General features: G+C 39.2%; 1 long non-coding RNA gene across 1 annotated transcript; it reads right to left on the minus strand.

Annotated features, from left to right (window-relative positions):
* Window positions 1-3001: 3001 nt before the first annotated feature.
* Window positions 3002-6418, minus strand: LOC138404029 (uncharacterized). The gene is made up of 2 exons (XR_011238128.1): window positions 5870-6418; window positions 3002-3493 (listed from the first exon to the last, which is right to left on the minus strand). It is a non-coding gene; the product is annotated as an uncharacterized lncRNA (long non-coding RNA).
* Window positions 6419-8050: the final 1632 nt, after the last annotated feature.

Genomic DNA, 8050 nt, shown 5'->3' on the forward strand with positions numbered 1-8050 from the left:
GTGCCTTTCTAGCCTCGTGTTATAGACGTCCTCGCCAAGGCTCGGCCGTCTACTCACACTCGACAGAAAAAGCTTACTTCCCGCTGTCTCGTGCAGTAATGTACTATTTATGATGTTTAATAACCTGTAATTTACCATGAAGTAAAGAACTTGCGTTTCTTAAACCCTAATACATAGTCACAAAAATAATCCATAATCACGTGTAAGTTTTGTGATCTTGGCCGGATTTCTTCAAAATAAAATTAACTTGCTTAAGAAACTCTGGGTTTTACCGACTTTCAAAAAGGAGGTCGTTCTCAATTCGGCCCGTTCTTGATAAGAACTTGAGCTTTTTAATCCTAATGGGTACTACCTCCTTACGTCACACTTTCATAACATTCACTGTATGGTGTATGAGTTAACGCCGGTTCCACACGTTGCGCCAACGCTTGGCCCCAACAATATTCGCCCAACGTTTCGACGGGAAATTAAGCTTTGCCGATTAGGTATGTTGTTTCAATGCTAATTTCCCGAACCCGGCCAGCGTTGGAGCCAACATGTGGAGCCGGCGGGTGTTGGACACGTCGCACGCACACACATAAACACAACACAACACACACACACACACACACACACACACACATCTTCGCCTTTATAATATTAGTGTGATGTATAAAGTTAAGAATCTGGATTTTGATTCATCATCATCAATAGCCCATAACAGTCCACTGCTAGGACGAAGGCCTCTTCCAACGTGAGAGTTATGCCCATAATCACCACGCTGGGCAAGCGGGTTGGTGACTGCAGTAGATGGTAGTACAGAGGATGCTGCGGCCCGTTCTCCGATATATTTTAAAATATAAAAGGCAAAGGTGACTGACTGACTGACTGATCTATCAACGCACAGCTCAAACTACTCGACGGACCGGGCTGAAATTTGACATGCAGATAGCTATTATGACGTAGGCATCCGCTAAGAAAGTATTTTTGAAAATTCAACCCCTAAGGGGGTGGAATAGGGGTTGAAATTTAAGTAGTCCACGAGGACGAAGTCGCGAGCATAAGCTAGTTCCCCTATATCGTACGACACCCGCGGGAAGTAGAGGGGTGGTGACGTCACCGTCACCACACACCCACGGTTTTTATACTAGGGTTTTTATTTAATAAAAATCCAGTTCTAAACGTATTTCAATCCATACCATCCATACTAATATTATAAATGCAGTATGTCTACCTATCTGTCTGTCTGTGACCAAACACGGCCCATCCGATTTTGACGAGAGGTATACGGATAAGGATTGCATACCGGAAAATGGCGCAGGTACGCCTCTACTTTAGGTATATCAAAGAATATCCACCGGAATTTTGAAAAACCTAAAACCACGCGAACGAAATCGCGGATATCATAAATTTGGAACAGGGACACATCTAATGTCCATAGACTATTAAATTTTGACTCGGAAAATCAGACAGTTGCCCATTGAATTTATTATGTCCAGTTTCCAACAGGTGTTGAGAAAACCCTAAAGCCACGCGGGTGAAGTCGCGGGCATTAGCTATTAAGACAATAACACTCTTGTGAATGAAATAAAATTACATATCATAATATCAAGACTTTTATTTTAATAACCCTTCCCAGCCCCCCTAGCATGGGCAGGAGATAAAATTTTATCCCCCAATTATATCCACTGACGAGGGATAAAATTTACTTGTCCACCTCTCAAAGCACGGCAACAGGGGAGAGGAGAAGTTTATCCCTAATTCGGGGACAATTTTATCCTCGACATTAGACGTGGGTTTAAGTTTATTCTCATAGAACTTAAAAAATCAAAACATGTCTCGCGGTACCTGTTGGGTTTAGGTTATGTTTGGGTTGTGTTTGGGTTATGTTTGGGTTGTGTTTCTGTTATGTTTGGGTTGTGTTTGGGTTATGTTTGGAATATGGTTGGGAACCCCAACATAAACCCAACATAGGTCCCAAATACCAATTACCATTAACCCAATAAAGGTAAAGGAAAAGATCCAAAAACCGAAAAGTCCCCCGTTTTATTCACTGGTGGATAATTATATCCACCCGTGAGCCCATGCTCGGAGAGTGGATAAAGCTGTCGGAGGGGATAAAGATTTTATCCTTTCCCCGGGGAGAAAATTATATCCCCGCCCATGCTAACCCTGCAGCGCATGTTTTAAGTTCAATGGATCAAACGGCTCCCTGCGACGCGTCGCCAATGAGGTGAGCGTGATAGGTAGGTAGGGCTTATTTAAACACGACTGTTCTGATTGAAAGTTCGTATAATAGTAATCTTAAATACACTTGAATATTCCTTATATTAAGCTAATGCGTTACACACTACAGACTCTTTTGATGCCCTCTGTACATCTGTCTTTCCTGTTTTTTTCAAACAAAATAAGAATTTTTAAAATCGGTCCAGGCGTCTTCGAGTAATCGGGGAACATACATAAAAAATAAAAATAAACTGGCCAAAAGCGACTCAGGCTCGCACACCGAGAGTTCCGTAAGTACTACAGTCGTATTTTTCGACATTTTGCACGATAATTCAAAAACTATGATGCATAAAAATAAATAAAAATCTGTTTTAGAATGCAAAGGTTCTTATCAGGGCACGTGCCCCTTTCATATGATACCACTTGATGTAGTTATCTTACTTCGAAAATTGAAAATACTAATTATTAGTTCATGACCACAATTTAATTTTTTTGTGTGATGTAACACTAAATTCACGGTTTTTAGATTTTTTCCCTTATGTCTGCTATAAGACCTACCTACCTGCCAAATTTCATGATTCTAAGTCAACGGGAAGTACCCTGTAGGTTTCTTGACTGACAGACAGACAACAAAGTGATTCTGTAAGGGTTCCGTTTTTCTTTTTGAGATACGAAAACCTAAAAAAAACAGATGAGAATTAAGAACCTCCTCCTTTTTGAAGTCGGTTAAAATCCGCATTCAAATCCGTTGTGTAGATCTATTAAGTGAAGCAGTGGGTTAAATAAAAACCAGCAAGCAGTATAATCGCTCCAATTTATTTATTAATCATTCATCGCAATAATAATCACTGATTTATATTTAATACTATTTACAACACATTAGTTTTTGCTTACACTGATGTATTTATTACTGTTTATTTATATCACTATTAATTTGCATTGATTTACTTGTCACAATTTCTACTTACACTGAATTTACCGATTAACTAATATTTAGAACACAAACTGGCATAGTTTTTGCTGACACCATGTTACGTACAATAATATCTCTCGAAATGAGCTCTCATGGCTTTTTAAAGCTGTATCCCTACCGAAGGCGTCCGGTAGGTGGGCTGTGATTCGCTGTTAGGCTGCGGTTGGCGGTGATTCGCTGTCAGTGGCGGTAAGTGGCTGTCATTGGCTGTGATAGACCGGCTGGGCAGTGATTAGCCGGCCTCACATAGGTTGGCTCGGGTTGGCTCGGATTGGCTCGGGTTGGCTCAAGTGTGTGGCGTAACATTCGGCCGTCCTGAAACAATGATTGCTCCCGCAATGGGAAAACGTTTGGTTAACTTTCTAGTAGGCAATAGCTCAACGAGATCTTCGGTTTCACGTTATTTATAGGAATAGTTGGCAATATAGGAACCGTAAGCACTGTGATATGGCAATTAAGGAGTCTGCTGCACCCAGGCATGTAAATAATTTGTAGCCTCCAAGCCCCTTAATACTTCAGGACCTACCAATGCCTACCAGCTTAGTTACAAGAATGTACCAGGGTAAATGTTATCAGTGTTTACTTTTGTTGCAAAGCTTGTGGGGACTTGCCGCTAAATAACTAAATCCCCCTGTCATACAAAGTTACATTATCTAGTTAGCTTTATCCTATCACAAATTTCGAAAACAACATATTATAATAACCAACCTGTATACTGATCATAAGCGATAACCTTTCGCTATCTTACGGAAGGGTCATATTATGTGATCACTGGTTAACATGAACTCTGTAAAATCCTAATCCAATGCTATTGGTTTGTGATTCAACCTGCGATCTTATCTAACTATAAAACCGAGACAGAAATCTCAATATTCATCAAAATTATTACCGTTTCAGTAAGAATTTTATTATTTTCCATGTCTTACTTTTAAGATTTTTTTTTTTTTTGAAAGACTAACCGGCGGTAAAGTTGAAGTAAATAGCTACTTGCTGTGAGTGCTATTACCCCTTATAGGAATCTTACTTAAATTCCTGCATGTAAATGTTTTAACGAGCAATGAGATGTAAGTACTGCTACCGAATACCGAAACTTAGACTTGGCTACCGAAACTTAGACTTGGCTACCGAAACTTAGACTTGGCTACCGAAACTTAGACTTGGCTACCGAAACTTAGACTTGGCTACCGAAAACTTAGACTTGGCTACCGAAACTTAGACTTGGCTACCGAAAACTTAGACTTGGCTACCGAAAACTTAGACTTGGCTACCGAAAACTTAGACTTGGCTACAAAACTTAGACTTGGCTACAAAACTTAGACTTGGCTACAAAACTTAGACTTGGCTACAAAAACTTAGACTTGGCTACAAAAACTTAGACTTGGCTACAAAAACTTAGACTTGGCTACAAAAACTTAGACTTGGCTACAAAAACTTAGACTTGGCTACAAAAACTTAGACTTGGCTACAAAAACTTAGACTTGGCTACAAAAACTTAGACTTGGCTACAAAAACTTAGACTTGGCTACAAACACTTAGACTTGGCTACAAAAACTTAGACTTGGCTACAAAAACTTAGACTTGGCTACAAAAACTTAGGCTTGGCTACAAAAAGTTAGGCTTGGCTACAAAAAGTTAGGCTTGGCTACAAAAAGTTAGGCTTGGCTACAAAAAGTTAGGCTTGGCTACAAAAAGTTAGGGCTTGGCTACAAAAAGTTAGGCCTTGGCTACAAAAAATTAGGCTTGGCTACAAAAGTTAGGCTTGGCTACAAAAAGTTAGGCTTGGCTACAAAAAGTTAGGCTGGCTACAAAAAGTTAGGCTTGGCTACAAAAGTTAGGCTTGGCTACAAAAAGTTAGGCTTGGCTACAAAAAGTTAGGCTGGGCCCCCCCCCTTGGCTACAAAAAAGTTAGGCTTGGCTACAAAAAGGTTAGGCTTGGCTACAAAACCGTTAGGCTGGCTACAAAAAGTTAGGCTTGGCTACAAAAAGTTAGGCTTGGCTACAAAAGTTAGGCTTGGCTACAAAAAGTTAGGCTTGGCTACAAAAAGTTTAGGCTTTTGGTATCTAATATCTATGCATATTCGTAGGTAGCTCATGATTGAATTTAGGCAATACAGGATCTTTAGTCAAATAATAACAGTGTTCTATCCATTTCTACTATTTCAGCTACTCGTACATAACCAGGTAGGCGTATAGCACAAACTGAACTAGATCTAATTATGTAAAACGTCAGTCTAGTCGGCTTAGTAAAATTTTTTGACGGTATTTATGGTCCACCTGGCTAACATGAAGGACACATGGCTAAATCATATGGTTCAAAACAAAGATTACCATTTAAACCGAAAAATCTAAGGTAGAATGAGATTAAATTTACTCGGTTGAAAACTTGTCAGCAAAAGTACGTTACATGTGTTGTACATACAAGCACTACTCTTTTTTTTCAGGTAACACAAGTATTATCAAAACCATAAGGATGTCTAACTAGTAATGGTTATTACTAATTCGTTTCCTAAAGTGCCTGATTCTGCCGTCATTACACTATTTACTCGTACCAATACACTGGCTCGTACATTATGTGAGACTACGTCTAGAGCCGTATGCGAGTAAGATTTACTTACTGTGCTAAGTTACAACACGTACCAACATCATGAACACTACCTTTAGTATAATAATATATAAAAAATGAAGTCATACCATACAACATAAATGAGCACTCCCGAACAGGCAATGTTGCGGCGGCATATAGGTACCCGCTGGCTGCAACCCTGCACTCCATGATGAGGTACCTCGCACCGACTGCTGGCGTCAGGCCACAGAACAAAGCCGCTAAGTGGTGACCAATCATAGGTGGTGACACTTGCACTTCACGGACTCGCCAAAAGTTCCGAGAAAAGAAAGATAACTTTGAACACAATATCGTTTAAATACAAGTAGCTTCCGGTTGGTTTATGAAGGACGTCTCTCCCTCTTATAAAGATCTATATTCATTTTACAACAATCTAACACCAGATAAAAATTAATTTCACAAGAAACTCCACAGTCAACGTAAAATATGATAATATGTAAAACAGAGTTTGAGCACACTGAAACTGTTTAGCAATTGACTCTTAAGATAATATCTGATATCATTGTGCCCATCAAAATCATTTATACGTATCTCACACCTGCCCTCTGTAGTCTGTATGACTGCGGCGGGAATATCACCGACTTAAAAAAAATTAACCTTAGAATTACACTACGACTGAACCGTTTACAAATATGAAAAAAAAATTACGTCAAAGCTTGTTTCAAAAAAAAATATTCTGGCTGAGATATGCGGGTAGTCTGAAAACTGCTATCATCGATTACTAGATATTTTTGTTAACTTACGCGAAGCTTAAAGGAAGGGTTACTGTTTGACCTGAAATATGTATGTCTGTTGCGTAACTACTCGACAACTTAACCAATTTTGATAAATGATACTCATTCGTCTTGATGGCGTGTGTCACCAAGTACATAAAATACTTAATAAAAAAAACTCAAGTTGCGGATTTTATGCGCTTTAATGTGTCGGGCTGAAAAAGGTGCGGTGCAAACCGCAAGTCAGGGGTTTTTTAGAAAACTATTTTTAAAATTACTTGTTAAGTTTTACGTACAGGTATTTATTTATTTACGGACAACTCAAAAATAATGCTGTCTTTTTTTTTAAACATTTATGCCTGATTTTTAGTTCTTTTTCCTTAGTTTTAGACAACATGATACCTCTCATATAATATTTTTTTTTTTTTATTGTAGCGGTATGGTGATATAGCACTCTTATGGTTTTCCACATAGGAAAAACAGCATGCGTGGTTGGGAAGCACTTCAACTAAGACACCAAGTATGTTTTCTAGAATTAAACTGCGAATTCAAATTGCGGGTATCCTCAGTGAGATGCTGCGTATTTTACACTATGCATTAATATCATTATAAACGGGATCAAAATTTGAAATGAGTAATGGATGGATCATACCTCGGTTAACATGTCTACGTAGCTGTGGAAGGTTGACATCGAGTGTCGAAACCATAAACACTGCAGATGAATATCTCTTTCCAAAATTCTTCTAAGGATTTTCCGGGCCGCAGAAGTGTCTTCTTGCCGCTCGTTTTACATGATTTTTCACGTGGTGATTTGTTCTATCATTGCGGACAAACAAAGCAGCCCGTCTTTTCCGAATCGGCGCGATTATGCCACATAGCCTTCCTTATCTATCCCACTTCTGAGATGAAGCAGTGGGGTTAAATAAAACCAGCAAGCAGTATAATCGCTCCAATTTATTTATTAATCATTCTCGCAATAATAATCACTGATTTATATTTAATACTATTTACAACACATTAGTTTTTGCTTACACTGATGTATTTATTACTGTTTATTTATATCACTATTAATTTGCATTGATTTACTTGTCACAATTTCTACTTACACTGAATTTACCGATTAACTAATATTTAGAACACAAACTGGCATAGTTTTTGCTGACACCATGTTACGTACAATAATATCTCTCGAAATGAGCTCTCATGGCTTTTTAAAGCTGTATCCCTACCGAAGGCGTCCGGTAGGTGGGCTGTGATTCGCTGTTAGGCTGCGGTTGGCGGTGATTCGCTGTCAGTGGCGGTAAGTGGCTGTCATTGGCTTTGATAGACCGGCTGGGCAGTGATTAGCCGGCCTCACATAGGTTGGCTCGGGTTGGCTCGGATTGGCTCGGGGTTGGCTCAAGTGTGTGGCGTAACATAAGCTTACAGAGGGACAGACGGGAAGCGACTGTATTGCTATGGTAGAGAATAATATACTTACCTGGCCCAACACAAATCTGAATATTAATATGTGCAAAGTAGTGCAAAGTTTTTATT

The sequence above is a fragment of the Maniola hyperantus genome, chromosome 24, assembly GCF_902806685.2.
Source record: "Maniola hyperantus chromosome 24, iAphHyp1.2, whole genome shotgun sequence".
NCBI lineage: Eukaryota > Metazoa > Arthropoda > Insecta > Lepidoptera > Nymphalidae > Maniola > Maniola hyperantus.